The sequence below is a fragment of the Castor canadensis genome, chromosome 19, assembly GCF_047511655.1.
Source record: "Castor canadensis chromosome 19, mCasCan1.hap1v2, whole genome shotgun sequence".
NCBI lineage: Eukaryota > Metazoa > Chordata > Mammalia > Rodentia > Castoridae > Castor > Castor canadensis.
Genome location: NC_133404.1, coordinates 33,359,857 through 33,379,100, shown reverse-complemented (window position 1 = coordinate 33,379,100; position 19,244 = coordinate 33,359,857). Strand labels below are relative to the sequence as shown.

At 39.9% G+C, this 19,244-nt stretch overlaps 1 long non-coding RNA gene across 17 annotated transcripts in view; it reads right to left on the bottom strand.

Moving 5' to 3' along the window:
* The window catches only part of LOC109679274 (uncharacterized), a 114,099-nt gene that overhangs the window by 91,670 nt on the left and 3,185 nt on the right, over window positions 1-19,244 (bottom strand). The gene's annotated exons all lie outside the window — the stretch shown is intronic.

Genomic DNA, 19,244 nt, shown 5'->3' with positions numbered 1-19,244 from the left:
CATTGTAGAAAATGGTAAATTGTTGAGATCAACCCGGATCAGAAAAAAATCCAAAGGGGAAGGAAATTGAAAAAAATCCAAAGCTCAGTTTTTATTAAAAAAAATGTTGATATATGAAAGGTCTGGAATGGTATTGTCTATGAATTGCCTCAGAAGACAGCTTTGCATTAAGTATTCACTCAGTGATTGAATAAAAAGTACTTCCTAGCCACATGCTTATGACTCATGCCTGTAATCCTAGCCACTTGGGAGACTCAAATCAGGAGAATCGAGGTTGGAGGCCAGACCCAGGAAAACAGTTTGCAAGACCCCATCTCCAAAATGACCAGAGCAAAATAGACTGGAGGTGTGACTGAAGCACTATAGCACCCACTTTGCAAAAAGCAAAAAGCCCTGAGTTCAAACCTCATTCCCACCAAAATAAAAAAAAGTGCTTCCCAACTTCTGAGAGTCACATAATATTCCCTAATCACATCCCCCAATTTGGTTTTTATTTAAATTCTTTTTAAAATAACTGTAGAAAAAAGAACTCAGTCCCCAACGGTGATATTTCCAACATGATGGTCAAATGGCGGTATTTAGTTTGCTTAAATTTTAAAATTCTGGGCCCAGGTGTTATGGCCCCACATAACACAATGACTTGTCTTTTCAACACTGCTGCAATTGGCAATCTGCTTTTCAGGAATGAATACTCTCCCATTTCTTCTCGTTTCCTGACCTCTGTGGGTATTTTCCCTCCTGGCAAGGTCAAGCCCTTAACATCAGGATTATATTAAAAGAAAGACAACGTTTTGAAATTATGTGGGTTATAAAAAGTGAGAACTCCTATTGATAAACCTATATGCCTACCTCAAATAATTCAAACCTCTATCACCCTCAGTGTTTTGGTCAAATGTTCTACATACTTCTATTTTGCCCATGACATCTGTATTTGCCATCTAAGTCTAATCAGTTTCAGTATCAAAATTCTCATAATAATAATTTGTTGCTGATTAATCCAGTGTTTTAGGAAACTGGAGTTAAAGGACTGTGGAAATTCAGCAAAAGATGGCAGGGAAACTTCAGTTCTTAATTTCATTTGCAAAAAAACAAAACAGAAAAACCTACACATGTATGTAGTCAGTTAGATTCTTCTCTGGTGATAAAACTCATATCTCCATTGTAGGGGATCTCTCTGTGAAGGGCCTTACCTTAAAGACTATTGCCTATCCTATTCAGTGAAATGCTCAGACAAGTCACAACAGGTTTTTCTACCTGCTTTGCTCTAGCTCAGACACCCAGGTCAAGGGAGAAGTCAATGTAAAGCTGAAATTCCTGTAATTTACAATCTTCAGCTTGTGGACCAGAGCCAAAGGGCTCTGGGGTACAAAGTGTAAACAGACCACCGTTGTGTCCTAATCTGGGTAATTGGTCCCAAATGTTGTTGCCACTTTACCGATCGATGCTTTACTTACTTTTGAAAGAATCTGGATCTTTTCTCTATTGGCAGGGAATGGTTTGGAGTGTTAATTCAGTCTTTTCATCAGCACTAAGATTCCTATAAACAGCTAGGTGATTTCATTTGGGGGCGTGTAGACTCAGGAGACCTCCTTGGAGGATTTAGTCCATTTTCTCATGTTTGTCCATCTCTTACTAGATCCCCCTCTGAGCCAAATGCTGTGTGTTTGATCTATTCCACCATCAACATGCACTTTTTCTGAGTGAGCTGCACAGACCAGGCCACCTCCTAAAACATGACAGCCAGATTTCAGTAGCTGGGCAATGTCTCATTCCAGCATAATGTGTTCTGATCGGTGGTACATTCCTGGAGTGGAACGCACTGTCATTAATTTGGCCCAGAACTGGTTGTTTTGTGACATCATATTCTGATCAAAATTGTAGGGACATGGTGTGAAAGAATACAAGACAATGTGGTGTTCTGAGAAGAGGACAGACTTGGAGAAGACATAAAGGGATTCAGGCTCTCTGACCCTGGGCAGGTAATATAACCTCTGTGGGCCTTATTTTCCTATCTATAAAGCAGAGCTTATGACATATACCTTCCAAATTCATCATGAGATTAAATGAGATCTTGAGCATAAAGGATATGGGAGTAGTCCACATGTAATTATTAATATGCAAAGCATTTTTAAGAATTCCATATTTTATAGCCCCTTTTCTGCTTCAACTTACACAAAGACAGGGAAAAATGTTTCCTATCCTGTGAAATCTCTGGTTTGGGCTTCAGTATTCTAAGAAAATACAGCCTTCTTTGTGAATCTTTCAAAACAATGACAAAATCTTACAGTTCCTTTAATTTTTCTCTTGGTCCTTCTTTTCGTTTTTTCCTGCTTCCTTACACCTTCACATTTTTTCTAAATATTTTGAGAAGCAATCAAGTTCTCTATTAACTGTTCTTTAGCCAAATTCTATTTACTTAGTTGTTTGATCTTTCTTTCCAAGTCAATCTCTCACCCTGTCATTTTTATACTTTCTTTTCTTTAAATTCCACTCCGTTGCTTCTCTCTCTCTCTCTCTCTCTCTCTCTCTCTCTCTCTCTCTCTCTCTCTCTCTCTCTCTCTCTCTCTCTCCTCTTTCCTTCTCTCTCTGTAGCACTAAGGCATCCTACACATCATGTAGCTTTCCAACTGGAACCTGAGCAAAGCTATAAGGGAGATTTGGGAAATCCACCTCCTTCCTATCCATAGGATAAAAAGATTAGATAGGGGCCAGACAGTAGCTCAAGCCTGAAATGCCAACAACCAGGGGAAACATAAAAAGGTCCAGACCGGTCTGGACATAAAAGTGAGACCATAACTCAAAAATAACCAATACGGCCAGACACCGATGGCTCATGCCTATAACCCTAGCTACCCTGGAGGTGGAGAGCAGGAGGGTCATGGTTCCATATCAGCCCAGGCAAATAGTTCTCAAGACCCTATCTCAAAAATATCCAACACAAAGAAGGGCTGGCAGAGTGGCTCAAGTGTTCCAGTGCCTGCCTAGCAAGCATGAGACTCTGAGTTCAAGCCCCAGCGTAGCACCAAATTAAATAAATAAATAAATAATAACCAATGCAAAAAGGGCTGGAGGTATGGTTTTAGTGGTAGAGTGCCTGCCTAGCAGGTGTCAGGGCCTGAGACCAACCCCCAGTATCAACAAAAACAAAAACAAAAAAACAAATGCACATTATCTACTTTGGTTTTTCCCAGGAAATTTACTTGGTATTCCTTAGTACTTTTACTGTCCTCAGTGGCCAAAAAATAAGAAGATACCCCTCCTGCTTATATTCTATAGCAGTTTGTTTTCCATACAATATTGTAATTGTATTTTCTTTAGCGAGGCAGTCTAGCATTGGATATCACCACAGAGAAACCAAACCAGAGATCCTGGGGTTTGATCACTTTTATGAACAGTGTAATCATAAGCAAATTATGTAACTTCCCTGTGCCCCATCTTCCTCATCTGCAGAACAGAAATAATTCGTGTTTTCCTGGTGCTATCATGGTGAACTAAATTTAGCTAACCCATGTGAAGTGCTCAGGATAGGGCACAAGTACCCCCAAGATATTGGTTTGCAATAATTTATCTGTGTTTCACTTTTTTAAAAATCTTATGGGCATTTAGCACCCCAAAGGCTACAGATTTTTTCCTCTGGGTCTCTCATATTTATCTTCCCAGGTACATCATTGAAAATTTGTTTCATATACTGTTTTCCCTACTTCAGAACATTACAGTGAATACACAATCAATCAAAACAAACCAACAATTCCAAAAACATTTTCTAGTTCTCTCAGTCCTAACCCATCATCTATTTACCATTACATAAAGTGGGATGAAAGTTTTATTGTGAACCCAAAATGAAACTGCATTTTACCACAAAGATAGTAAGTCTAGGTTAAGCTAGAAAAAATCTGCTTTGAATTTTAAGTGAACTGCCTTTCTACTTTCAAATACCAAGAGAGGATTCAGGTGGGTACCAAGTGAGATTTGATAAGTTCATCCAAATTTTACTTCAAGTTTGTCAATTTGGATGAACTCAAATTTCACACAGCTTACTCCATATATTTACAGTTTTTCTGCCATCTTTTTTTTATTCAAAGAAACTCAAGTAAAAACTGAGGCGTGCTGTTCAGCATGTGAACAAGTTTCAATATTGTAGAGTCTGTGCCTTCCTTTGTCTCAATAATAAATATATTTTTGAATTTATTATTAAGAAAATCTCATGTTTGGGGTGACATGTTTTAATGAGTAAGCAATTTTTGCAGAATATTTCCCTTTATTTATTATTGCATTTATTTGCCATGAATTTCCAAATTGACTAGATGATAATTAGCAGAATTATCTATTTCTGTCAACACTGAAAGATCTGCACCAAATCATCTTTTATCCCTGGCTCAATTAAACTGTGACTTTAATATCAAATTTGTAAAACTTAAACTCTGCCCCCCCCCCTTTATTTTTTTTGCATTTTATCCCCTAGAAGTCAGAGCCCAGACTTTAAGCTAGCTAATTTCCTCAAATTATATGCTAGAGGTTTGGAAAGATTTAAGGGTAGATCTTTTACATCAAAATGATAGGTTCCCAGTTTGTGATTGATGATCTTGTACACATAAATGATATATACCCATTAGATAAGGGACCTTCTTGGGATGAGAAGATTAGACAAAAGTGACTTTAGACATGAGAGACATGCTTCCAGTTTCTGTTTTATTATAAGACAAAATAATCTTAAATAATATATAGGAAACTTAGTACATCAATAAGTTCTGAAAAGATTATTTGCCTAAAACTGCATTTTTTTACTCCAAGAGTTGAGTGAACACTGTCATTACATTACACTGAATATCTGCTTTTTAATTTAACTGAACAAGGTTATTCTCGGATAATTTTTTTTTCTTAAGAAATGCGTACTATATAAAATTCCCCCAAGATATCACTGATGCCTTGCCATGAATTCACCACATTCTTTCAGACTGATTAAAAATTTAAAAAACTGAAAACACAGAAGTCATGGGTTCCTTCTTCTGATTTGTAATCCCCACACTACTGCTCATAAAAATAAACTTTACAACATCTTTGAGAATCCCAAAGAACCCTGGTCAAGATTTTTTTTGGCTAGAAAATAAAGCAGTTTTTATATTCCAAAATTTGGCCTCCCTTAGTCAGTCCCCAAAAGGGAAAACTCAGCTAATCTTAGAAAGATGGTAAATTTAAGGGAATCTGTACTCTTAGTCCTCAGTCATGTTTTAAAATATGATCAAACGATTGGGACTGGGAAAGAACATAGAAAATCTCAAAAATAACTCAAAATAGAAAAGTTGAGCATTTCTTTATGAAGCTTTTCTGTTTCTAAATTCAAGAATGAATAGTATCTTAATGAAAAATAGCAGCCACATTGTGCTGTCATGCCCTAGTTAATGACAACCCCCTAAAAGTCCACTTAACATATTCTACTCCCAGATCATTTAAAAGAGTATTAAACACCAGATTTTTGTTGGTCAAGTATTCCAGGTGTCATCCTAGAGAACAATCCAGTTAAAAACAGACACATCTAAGAGACACAAGCACTAACACTCATGCAACATACAACTACACACACACACACAAAACCTGACTGGGCTCTCCTCTAGGTCCTTGATAACTCAGGCATATTGTGAGTCCTGGAAAGAATTTTAATCTACATGGTTTGAAAATAGGGGCCTTTTAAATATGCTGCATACAATTTGTGATGGTCATCTCTAAAATGCTGTTCCATTATCCTTTTCCATTTGGAATGAATGAGGCTAATTAATTTCAGGCCATACTTGATGAGGTCAGCACCATACGAGGGGTGCGTGCTAGACATTGCTAATCTCTTTCAGCTGAGAGTGATGAATTAAAGATGAAGCATGCCTTTGCAGGCCTAATTTAGAATGTATATCAAAAAACCTACAGCAAATAATACTATACCCTACAACAAAGGAAAACTTGTTCTCTCAGGCTCCCTGAGTTGTGTTGATTTTAAAGACATTTTCAGTCCTGTTTGGAATTCCAGCTGTGGCTGGATGAACCATATCCAGAGAATCAAGCCATCTCTCATACATGGCCATTTGGACAAAAAGTGAGATTAAAGGAAAGAAAGAAAGAAAACAAAAACAAAATACAACAATCAGGGTTTGATCCCTTGTGTATTAAAATTCCACCTACAGATTAGGCTTTTTTTTTTTTTTTTCCAGAGCTACCAGACTAACAAAGATCCCAAATTAGCAATACCTGTATTCAAGCAATGACCACCCAGCTCTGCTGGAACATTTCAAAGTAACATGCTAAATGAGGCAGCCCATTGTTTTTAAAGCAGATATCTTAATGGGGCTTATTAGGTTTTTCCATGTCTCTACTTTGAAAGCCAACAGAGATTGACCAGGTAGATAATGTGATACCTTTTATTAAGCCAGGAATGAAATTGTAATACAGATACCTCCAGGCCAAAATGTTTTATGAAAGTTAATGCTAAGCCAACTTCCAGGTTGTGAAAAGGGAGCTACTTGATGATCTAAACCCTAAAGAGAAGGAATTAGTCACAATTTCTCAGAGACAACTATTACAAGTCTGTAAGGGTGGCATGAAAGGTGCTTTATCCCAGAGACTAGACTACCTTGCAAAGTGTTTCAAAATATCTAGCAAGAGGAATCTTGACAGGTTCTTCAAATACTTTGGGATTTCCAACTGGTAGTCACGACAGCTTCTGACTTTAGATCCCAGTAGCTCTCATTAGAACAAAGCTGCTTCAAATTAGGTCCAATCTACATGCTGAATCAATCTTTCATCCCTTTGATTGCTTCTGAAAATATTTATATTTCTTAATAATGCACATTTTGTCTTGCAACTTCTGATTAAACCCAGACAGGGGTTCCCAAAGCAGGCAATGTATAGAGAAGGATGATTTGGGACAAGAAAAGGGAGATTAAAAAATACAAGTTTTTCCCATTGGGAACCCATTAGAGACTATAAATCTAGCAATTTTGGTTATGGAAACATCAGAGAAGGGTTGTAATAAATACAGATCGGAGTATTATAGTGACCTAATGGAGATTACAGAATATTCTTTTTATAATGTGAGTCTTCATTGAAGCTCTGATTATTTGGCTGGTTAGTTTAATAGGTTTTATTTAAAAAAAAAAGATGTGAAAGACTTAGGAAAATTTCCTTTACAACCAATAATAACCCACACAAAGTATCACATCAGAAAATAGAAAAGTAGACGGGGGAGGTGTTGGGGAAAGGGGTAGGATGGTGAATATGGTGCAAAAGATGTGTACACATGTAAGTCAATGCAAATATGATACCTGCTGAAACTACTCCAGGAATTGGGGGAGGAGACGATGAAGGAGAATGGTTAAGGAGGTGAATTCATGTGTGATATATTTGATACATTGTAAGAACCTGTGTAAAGGCCACAATGTACCCCCACCCAGCAAAACAATAAAGGAAAAAAGAAAATACAAAAATAGTTATAATAGAGACCTGACCAGATGATCAAAAGTATGTTTTTGACAGAGCAAGTACAGTAAAGAGAGGTGTGTTCAGGGTGGTGATACTTCCTGGTTTGGGGACCAGGAGAAAGGAGTTCCTGTTTTAACTGTGTCATTAATTAGCTGGATGACTCTGAACATGTCCCCTAACCTCTACAGAACTTGAATTTTTCTCTTGCTTTTATCTGGAAAAAGGGGTGGGGAGTAATGTGTTCCTTAATAGTTTTAAATTCTAGATTTTTCTAGAGAACACTGTTTTAAGGTTTAAAGCCTCTATATCAGCCAGTTTAACCAACTGAGGTTTGAAAGTATTTTTTAAATTACATCTGTCCTGGACACATAGGTATTTTTCCTGGCAATTATTACATACCATTTACCTTGTACTTGATATCATGAATAATGTAGACATGATTTAAGTATAAAGAGGATGTGTGTTGATTTTATATAAATATCATGCCAATATATAAGGAATTTAGACATCCATGAATTTTGGTATCCAATGGGGATTCTAGAACCAACCCCCATCAGCTATCAGCATTCTCTGAAACTAAGAAAAGGGAAATAGAGACCTCTTCCAATGCTGCCATGTCCTAGAGATGTGAGTCATAGCCTCTCCTCTCACCCTGAGTGTCACTTGTCTCCATTAACCTGAGATGGTATTGCTTCTCTGTTCCTCTCTTCTTTCATGTTAAGGATCATGAGTGAGAAAACACCCCTCAAAATGCACTTTGGTTCATTTGGTCCATCCACCCATTTTAGAAATGAGGAAAATAAAGACTAATGAGGCAGAGGTTATCTAGTTAGTATATTGTAAGGTCAGAATTTAAACTCAGGTATCAGCTCAATGGCATAGCTCTTGCCTTGCATGTGTGGGGCCTTGGGTTCAGTTCCCAATACTGAAAACACAAACAAATACACACATAAGTGAAAAAAAGCTAGATCTTCTTATCTCTAAAAAAGGGCTTATTCCACCATAACATGCTGCCTCAGAGTCTGAGGAACTTTTATACTCTGACAATAAGCCAATTCAAGGCTCCTTGCAATTGGAGACAGGAACATGTGTAGGGCAGTGGTTTTGAATGCAGACTTCCTGGATTTGAACATGTCCCCAAATTCCTAGTAATGTGAATTTTAGGTAAGTTTCTAAGCCTCATAAGCCTCATAAGCCTGATTTTGTTTTGTTTCCATTTTTTTCTTAGATAATAAAAATAATAGTAGTATCTTCCTAAAATAGTGATATAGAGATAAAATAAAATACTATATAAATGCTTACAATGGTTTTGGCATACGTAGATGATACATCAGCATCTTTTTATTCTCGATTTACATAATGGCTTAGAGTAAAATATCCTCAAAAGAACCCAGAAGACAGAGTTTCCAGGTCTAGCACTGCTTATGTTGGCTCCCTGACTTCAGACAACTCCGAGCCTCAGTTTACTCACCAGCAAAATGGGAACTCAAAATATCTACCCAAAAAAGATTTCAACAGAAATCCAATGGGTAGTGCACGTGAGCGTATTTATTAAATAGATAGAATACTACAAGTACAGGAGTTGACAGTTTTCCCAAAAAGTTATTATCCTGATGTTGAAAGCCTCTGGACGCTTACAATTGGTTAACAGATAATTAAAATAGATAATGACCTTGGTTTGTTTCCCTAATAAATCAACTTTAAAATGAGATGCAAAGGGAACCCAGTATATAGTTCAGCCATAGACTGTATCACTAGCATCCTGCAGGTTCCAGGTTCAGTACCCAGTATTCCCCAAACATGAGATAAATGAAACACCATTAAATCATTAAAAAAATTTGTCCTCCAGCTGGCAGAATGGCTCAAGTGGTAGAGCACCTGCCTAGCAAGTATGAGACCCTGAGTTCAAACTCCAAAACCACCACCACCACCAAAAAAAAAAAGTCCTCAATTATCCTACCCCATTTAAATTATCAGAACATTAAATGACTACCTAACTACTAGGTTGCAGAGTTTAGTAAAACAGTAAACTCATCCTCTTTTTTTGCCTTCCCAGTAAAAGGAGAGAAAAGTCTAAAAGTAAAAAGAGTATATTTTATGAAATGTTAAATAATGATGTCCAAGAAGCCTTCATATCCTTGTTAAAATCCTGTCAAACTTTGCTATTTGGCCAGCTGTCCACTGCATGTGAACTTGATAAATATATTCATTATTAAGATATAAATATAATTCCATTTATGCTAAAGGAGAATCATGGGATGAGGTATTGTTTTGTGAGTGGGATTATTAGAGTTGGGACCTAAAGGTGTATATCTATTTTAAAAAGAAATTTTCTGATTGCAGATAACTTCTCAATTTGATTTAGTGTCGAACGATAGTGATGGGGTTGATAAGTGAGCATTCATCGGTAATTCATCTTGTGCTGGTAGAAATTTACAGCAAAGCAGTGCTTTCCCAACAGTGACAAGCCCTATTAATCTTCTTCAGACACATTTCAATAGGTGTTCCCATCTGTGGCCAACATCTAAACACTGTGGCATCACTGGCGACTTGAAGACACCTTCATTTCAAGTTACACTGGTGAAAATGTGATACTAGATTGTACTCTATTTTTTAACCTAATTCTCTTTCTTCATTCAATTAGCCTTTCTTGCCTGGATTTTCTGCTCATGTGTAACATCATTTCCCAGGGAAAGCTCTCAAAGATTTCGTTTCTTAGACATGCACAATCTCCCCCAAGGTTAGCAACCAACAACTTTTTTACAAATTAAAATTGCATAGAGTCCAGTTCTGACAGCCATTGATTGGTCTCTGATTGTGGATGTCCTTAGAAAGTACAATCTACAAAACTAAAGCCCGCCTCTGAATTGAAAGGGCTGAGAAAAGGGGGAAGGCCATAAAAATCCATTTGTATTCATATTCCAAATGCAATTTATTGGTCTGAACTATGATGCTAAATTCTAGTACTGGGTAATGCTGAGGAGAGGGGAGGCAATTAGAAGAGACTGGTGAAAAAAAAAAAAAAAAAAAAACCCAGTAGTCAAACAACCTGGTTTCCCTAACACATTCACCCCATAGGGTGACATTCTTTTCCTATCTTTCTGCATTCACTAAAGGACTTCCCTTTAAGGAAGGAAATAAAATAATCACTTTAGGGATAGATTATTTCACTTAAATTGCCTTTATTCTTTAAATGGCATGCCCTAGCTGGCTGCAAATTTAGTGGAGGTGAAAAATGTGGAGGAGGTGTTTGATTTTGGATTGCACCTAAGTGCTTTTTGGTGCCATTTTTCAGCCTCATAATGGGTTTGGTTTCACAAAGAATACAGTAGAGTTAAACAGCATTTTCCTTGTGGGCTTTGGAAATCTTTCAAAAGAGAAAATTCTCTGACACATTCTTATTTTGGAAAGGTCAGATACATCTGCATAATGGCTGGAATTTTTTTGAACTTCACTGAAGTTATTTGTCATATGTGATCTAGAGATACATGCATGTGCACATGCACAAACATGTGTGCATGCCTGTGTATGATAAAGATACACATTCTCAAAAATGTCTCCCTCCCTTACACAAACTATTTTTCACAATGATCATTTGAGTTTGTTCTAGATCTCAATAACCTTATTGTAGGTGGCAAGTTTAAATGTGCCATACTAATAACTTGTTATCCAAGACAAATTAAGCCCTTATGTGTCAAAAGTACTCGGCACTGGATTATCTACAAGACAAGTATTTATTGAATAAATGTTAAGACCAATTTTATTTTAATGTGACTGACTGTATGTTCCAGCCTCTTAGGCAGAGATAAAAACACTCAAACCTATAACTGTGTTGCAACTTTACAGCTAACTTGTCTATTTCTATTATTGTTGCTCAATTTAGAATATGGAAAGAAGGCCTTCTCTCAATGTCTCTCTCTCTCTCTCTCTTTTTCTCTCTCTCTTTCTCTCTCTCTCCCCTCTTCTCTTCTCTTTTGGTCGTTGTTGTTCTGAAGAGCAAGAGCAAGGGAAGAGATAGAAAAACGGCTGGCATTCAGCCTAAAGAGAAATCATTGAAACAAATTAATCCTATGCCGTTTAAATTGACGTGATAATCCATCATCAGAGAAGCAAACTCTGAAAGCAATCTAGAATCTGCCCTGCTCTTTCACTGGCCCTGGAGGCACAAAGACAGATAGTAAAAGAAGGAGGGGGGAATCATAAAAGTTAGAAATGCCTTAGAAAAGAAGAAAATTGGTCCTATCAGATAGCTTTTACTGTCCTGCCTTTGGAAAGGAGAGGTTCACTTTCAACAGCTGTTTTCCCAAGTTTACCTCTAAGTGGTTGGTCTCTAGAGTCTAACTCCAAAGTCTGCCTCCTTCCACTGCTGCTTCTTTTAAAAACTGACCACCTGGATACCTTGGCAAAACCCACAATTACACAGAAACTTTCCCAAAATGGTAAAAGTTTTCTTTGGGGGAGGAGGAATAGGAATTAGGTTTTGTTAGGTTTCTTGTTTGGGCTTGGGGTGGAAAAGAATGGAAGAGAATCTTTTTTTTTTTCCACTCTTGCATTATTGCCTTATTTTGCACTCAGTGAAAAAGCATGATATAGTGAATTTAAAAGAAAAAGTATTGTAATATCCCTAAAAGCTGAGTCAAGCCATCATGCCCTGTCACTTATTTCTCTCTTTTATCTGGGAGGCTTATTTTTCAAACCTCCCTTTACTTCGAAAAGCCTACAATGATGTGCTTTTACAACTTAATTTAAAAGTCAAAAACTAAATATAAAACACAAGTGTTCTATCTTGGTAAATAGATAAGATGAAACAAAACCTTATTAGGAGTTCAATGGTTTAAAAAAAAAAATGTACCTATATTTCTAACATACTGAATCCCAAATTTTTTTTCTCTCATTAGCTAACATATGTAATGTTTTTGTTTTTTGATAGTTGGAGGAGGGTGTATCTTGAAGAACATTACTTAATTATTTTCTGGACACATAGATTTGAACAAAAATGAATATTATATTCAAGGAAATGCTGCATTCATCTATAAAGACAAGACTATTTGAATTTTTTAATTGTACTGCTAACAATAATGTGTGAAGGCAAAAACCTTAGTACCAAGTGTAAGAGAGAGCAAAAGGACATGCATAAAAAGGCATACCCTACTACTGCCCTATTTTAATTTATCTAAGATAGAATTTCTTCTAGTTTATTAAGAAAACTTTGCATGTTACTGAAACTACAGAGTAAACATCACACCTCTTTTCTATAATTAGAATTTTTATTCACTGGTTTTTAAAGGAGGGTGGATAATTCTAGCACACTGAGTAATGCTTTTTAAAGTACGTAAGCATAAAACACAAATTAAAGACATTTCCAGGGTAAACAAGAAAAGAGAGTCACAGACTCTTATATTAAATATTCAGCCACAGTCAAGTTGGTTGCAATTTTAAGACTTGCTAAGAATGAAGAACAGGTTTAGGTATTGGTTTTTAATAGAACCTGGGGGGGTGAAATAGAAGCTCTTCAGTAACTAAACATTCAATTACTCATCCTAAAAAAGATCTGATGCCTTTGAATTTGTTTTCTTTTTATATACAATGTAGACTTTTGCAACATAGTAGATTATTTTAAAAGCCATTAAATTAGTCAAAATTACATGAAAGAAAATCAAGAGTAATGCCTATGTCTTTATCACTCAGAAGAGACTGTAGAAAAATAACTTTTAAAATCCCTCACTGCTGAAATTTCACAAGACTAGTTTCTTTTTAATGTCTTGATAATATGGCAACAAAGAATATATAAAATGGAAAATTAGAACATGTCTTGGGGAGTAAATAAGTAAGTTATTAACATTGAGTCTACATAGAAATTATGTTCCCCAACTCTTTCTTTTTCTTGATATGTGAGGTGATGTGGTCCTGTCAAAAAATACCCAAGATAACACTTCACTGAAGTCAATATCCCTTCCTTTCATGTTTTTAGTTTTACTTTAACTATTTACAGTGGCATCATCTCAGTCAATTTACCATAGTCAAGTACATAGGAATCTCTTAAATATGACTGATTAATTTATAATAAATTAGAATAGATGGAAAATTACCTTTCTCTGCCCTATACTCAAAACATAAAGACCAATGTAAATTTTCTCAAGCAGTATAGTTTATAAATTCTTAGCTAACACTTCTGAGTGTCAGGAAACTAAATATAATGTTTTTTTTAAACCTCCTCTTAAGTTTATACCAAAGTTCTTTGTTTATTTTTAACACACACCTCTAATATTTCAGGAAATCAGCCTTTTAAGAAAAGAAAGAAGTTGATAGCATAATTAATCAAATGTTTTCTAAATCCATACGGAATGTTTCTCTATTACAGCAGTACATGTGTCTTTGGCCATCTACTTACTCTCAAATTATGTCCTTTATATTGAAAGTGGGATTTAAAAAAAAATTATCAGCAACTTCTAAAACCTCTGAAACTCACCTTGAGTTTTGGGTAAAAGAAATTTAAATCAAATTAATTCCCGTTTGTTGCTCAGCTTGTATTTTCTTGATGCACACTTTGTGCAGTGAATTAACAATATTAAGTTATCTGGATATTTGCCTTCACATTCAAGTGACTGGCACTTGATACCATTTGATGAAGGCTTCTTTCTGACATATCAAAAATTAACTGTCATTTAAAAGATTTCATTCCTTACTTTGTCCACTTCCAAATAAGAACTGCTGTCCAGATGGCTTTAAATAGCTTTAGAACTTTCTCACCAGGAGTTGCTTTTCAATATAATATTAATATCAAAAGCATGCATATCCCACATCAGACTTGATTAAATGGACAGAAAAGCTTATGTTATCCTCTGTAGCCTATTCTTTTAATTCTTCAATTCACTGAAAGCTAAAAAATAGAGTAGCATATCCCTGAATTTTGAAATCAATATATCAGGCAAAGGATGCTCACCTTTTGTGTAAATGCCCTGCCAAAGCTACCAAGCTGGAAAGCTGATGTTTTTACTTTGAAGTGTCTTCCTGTGATTTTGTAAGCCACAAAACCTTTGCTATTACTAAGTTACTTCAGCTTGTAATTCAACAACAGTGATTCCAAGGAGCTCATTCAAAACTCTTTCTGCATTACTTCTGGCAGCCTTCTAGAATTGTACACATGAGTGACAACCTTATCTAGTACTACAGTATATGAACCTTTAATCCATCAAGGGACTTCTAACACTGCAAGAATATATACACACACACCCATATGCATACACCTTCGTGCACATGTCTATCATATTAGAACACATTAAAATGCCACCAGGCTTGAAGCCAGCAGAATATATTTTCTAATCTCATCCGGGCTTTATGGCTATAATTTGGCTACTGACAAGATTCTAAATTAGCTTTTGCTTAAATCAAAAGAGGTAAACTATGTGTTGGGTTTTGGTTTTGTTTTAATTTCCTTATACAATACCAGTTATACACAAGTTAGAAATATTTTTAAGTGAACTGGGTGGTCAGTTAAATAGGAAAAAAAATTTTTTTCACGACACCTTTTTTCCCCCCTATTCCCTAAAGTCCATCTTCATGGAGTGTGCTGCGGTGATAGATGACACTGTTGTCTTTCTGAATGGAAACCCCGTTTGCATAGGAAGGGTGGAGGTGGGGGGATGTCCACAGAGAGGCAGAGAGCTCTAGCCCCTAGCAGCTAGAGTGCGTTTTTTTTTCCTTCCTTCCTTCCTTTCTTCCTCCCTCCCTCCCTCCCTTCTTCCTTCCCTTTCTTCTCTCCTTTCCTTCCCTTCCTTCCTTCCTCCCTCCCTTCTTCTTCCCTTCTTTCTTCTCTCCTTTCCTTCCCTTCCTTCTTTCCTTCCTTCCTTCCTTCTTCCTTCCTCTTTCTCTCCCTTCCTCCCTTCTTTCCTCGCTTCCTTGCATCCTTTTAATTCAGTTCCTTTTGATAGATTTGTGTAGTTAACCTTCTCTCTGACCAAAACCAAAGAAGGGTTAATGGAGCCCGAGCTCCTGATACCCGTCCAGGTCAGCGCTACTTGATAGCTTCTAATGCAGGAATCCCAGGATTACCTAGGAAGGCACTGATCGCTTCACACCTGAACACATCGCTTGAATCCACTTAAAACAACAAAAAACAAAACAAAACAAAACAAAAAAAAACCCTCCCCTCTGGAAAACGCTAATTGGATCTGCAGCTATATTTCCTGTTGCACCGAAGTGCCAAAGAAGACAGCCTGAACTAAACCCCTCAAGCTGCCAAGAAAATCCGAGCAATGGGGGGGAGAGGGCGTGGGGTTGAACCTTTCTAAATGCATACATGCTTGCACACATAAAGAACATACATGTAGGTAGTCATCAGTTTCTTTAGGAATAGCATTTTTTTTAAGAAAAGGTCAGGAGCGGGAAAAGGATGAAGAAGCGAAAATGATTCTCTTCTTTCCTCACCTTCTGCCCCTCCTTTTCCCCAGAAATTAGTCCCTATTTGATTATTTGCAGCTGTTTCGAACCTCAAGGTTTGTTCTCAGTAGCGAGTGAGACTCGCGCTTCCAGAAGTGAAATGCCATTTTCGCGCCAGGTCTTTGCTGCTTGGGTTTGAGAAGGAGTTGTCTCTCTCCCTTCCAGCAAATCCCCACCCACCCCACCCCACAAAAGCCTTGCGAACTTCAGCAAGCCTACAAGACTTTACACCTCGGCCACTTTCGCTCACTGCACCCAGCAGTAGGGCCACAGACGGGTTCCAATGGCTAGAGTGTGGCCTGATACCCCCAAAGCCGATTTCCCCGCCTGGGAGAGAATGGAGACGTCCTGGGGCTTCATTAGTGGGTGTCACCCTGCCTCCTGCCTTGATCCTCACCAGGAGACTTCGTTCCACCTGCCCAGGAGCCGCTAGCCTGGAATCCACTTGCCGTGTGGCTTCTGGCGGCCGCCCTCAACACAAGATAGGTGATCGGAAAAGCCCTTAGTGGGGCTGGACCAATATGTCTTTAGAAATCCTAACACAGAGGGAGAGGCAGAGATTTATCAAGGAGAAAGTTCAGGGAAGTTGTAGCTGGGAGGCGCCCCAGAAATGCCAGGAGGAGAAAGCAGCCCATTTTCCGTTACATCTTTGCTATCCAGGCTGCCTGGAGAGATCGTGTGGCGGGGAACTTGACTGCGTCCCTGCACCACACCTGTTTTCAACTCCCGTGGCCACTTGGCCACTGCCACTCGCGTCGTGGAGCCCGTGGCTCCGCAGCCCACGGCCCTGCGGCGGCCCGCGCAGCCCTCACCCAGTGAGGGCCCAGCGAAGTCGGGCGGCGGCGGAATCCTGGCGCTTGCTGCGCCTTGGCATCTCCCGTCGAGGACAGAGGACCGAGGCCTGCGCTGGGAGCTCCCAGACAGTGGTAGAGTCGCCCCCCTCGAGGCTTGCTCCCCCCCTTCCAGCTCCACCAAATCCCTGAAAGCCCTGTCCCCCTTTGTCACCCCGGGGGCTTCTAATCACTCCGTATCGATTCCCCTAACTCTTTTCATCCCGTTGAAGACACATCTTAAAACACTCCAGCCCAGAGTGTGCTCTGGGCTTTATCCACACTAATAAAATGATTTACCCTTCTCTCCGCGCTCTCCTTACAGAGGAAAATCGTTCGAGCCCTGGCTATTTGTGTGTGATCAGTAAATATTTAGTGCGGTGACATCCTCAGCTAGGCTCGGGATCGATTCCGGCCCACCGGGAGGTGTGCACGGTCCGGGCGGGGCGGCGCCGAGCCCACCGAGGGGGCTGCTCCCGCCCTCGCCCCTGGCCGCTGATTTACTGCCTGTGCAGCCCGTTCTGGGGGGAGGGGGGGACAAACCGCGCCTGGAAAATTGCCTTTTCAACCTTTTTACTTTTGACATTCAGCCACTTCCCCAGGCTCCGATCCTCGTCCCCACTCCTCCCTCTCCCCCACCCCGCGCCCCCCATCCCGCCTGGGACGCCCTGGGCGCCCCCTGAACCCTTCTCCAGGCTGCGCTCCGCATTCTCGCCCTGGCGGCCCCGGACCACCTATCACAACCCTGCGCTGCCACGCGGGGAGGCCCCAGCCGCTGTTCGGGGGTCGTAGCCTTCCTTGGGGCGTGATGATGCTCTCCGCCCGCCCACACCTCCGAGGGCAGAGAAGGGGCTGGAAAAGGCCAGATCGCCGGCTGAGCTAGGACCAATTCTGATTGCTACCCTTTCTGCGACCCCCGGCCTTTCCCCTAAGCCAGCTTCTTGTCCTCAACACCCACCCCTCGGGCCGGATGGCGTCGGGTGGGAACTTTACTTTCCTCGTTGAGACTTCCCTTTCCGTAGAAGCGAAAAGGCGCTTAGCTAGGAGCTGTTGCGAGGAGGCCTCCTGCCCGGCTCTTGGCTGCCAAGAGGGCTGCGACCATTTCTGGGCCATGGCAGCAACTCCTGACCCTCCCCTGGGTGGGCGCACACTACTTATTATAGAGCGGAACGCTGGACCTGGGACACCGGAAAGTGGTCCTGACGCCAAGTGGGGCACCGCATGGTCCCTGCGTGCCCTAGGGGACCTGCCACTTCACACTGCTACATTGCCTGAGAAATATATAATAGAAGGAATGGCCACCCCTCGAGCTCCACTGCTCTTTCAGGAGCAGGCCTGAAGGTCTCCAACGTTATTGCCCACCTGTTAGCTGGCCTGCTCCCCTCTCACCTGGAACCTGGGCCTTGCAATTTCCCTTGGACCGAAAAAGGAAGGTGAGGCGACCTTGCTGTGTCCAGTCACCCCTCCCAAACGCTAACGCCCTAGCCTTGTCCTACACATGGTTTTCTAAACCTCCTTATCTGCAGACTATATCTTTATACTAATGCATACTTAATTGGTCCGTCTTGACTGTCCATATAAAACAATTTAATTAGGGTGCTTTCTTGCTTTGGAGAGCAAAGAAAAAAAATCTGCCCAATGCTTATTGTATTTAGCACCAATACAGGCAGAAAATGTAGCACAAGTTTTTGGTTGAAAGAGCACCTCTGTGCCCATTGAAGGGCGTTGATCCGAAAAGACAGAAAGGACAAGTAAAATCGATTTGAAGCGACCCTCTCTGTCCCTTTCACACCATTCAGAAACTCCATTCCTTCTAAGACAAAGACCAGCGCCTTGGGAATTCTCAGGAAAAAAGAAGACTCCAGTCCCACAAGCCTTGGGCACTTAAAAAAAAAAAGTCCAATATTCCACTTTAACCTGCGCTTGGTGCTGTGCCCCCCGCAGGCGGGTTTCACAAGAGCCCCCTCTGAAGAGCCAAGCAGTTCAGTGAGCAATCCACCATTTTCCTGCCCCCTTGGCCTTGTGGCCAGGGAAGGCCAGCCTTTTAGGGTTAGTGCAGCCCTCACCTTTGACCTCCAAGATTGGAGTGACTGCCATTACTCCAAATCTGGCCAAACTTAAAAGAAAACGACAACAGAAAAATTATTCCTAAACCCAGGGAAACCCACCCTGGTTCAGCCATCTGTGCCACCTTACCCAACAGCCACCTCTATACCCAACTTTTCTTTTTTTCTTCATCTTTGGCCTTGAACTGCCCTAGCCACCTCTGAGGGAGAGAAGTTGTCAGAGCTGCATTTCTGAGTGGTGGTGAGTTTCCTGGTCTAATTGGTCCTCCTTTGGGAACCCAGAATGTCACACAGGTACCTAGGCTGGAGAAGGCAATCATAGATCAGACCTGGCAAAAAAAGGGAGGAGGGAGAAGGAGGAGAAAAGAGGGCAGAGGAGGGGAGGAGAGAGGCCAGGCTGGGATCACCTTCACCTGCCCTGAGCCTGGCCTCCTTGTTCAATGAT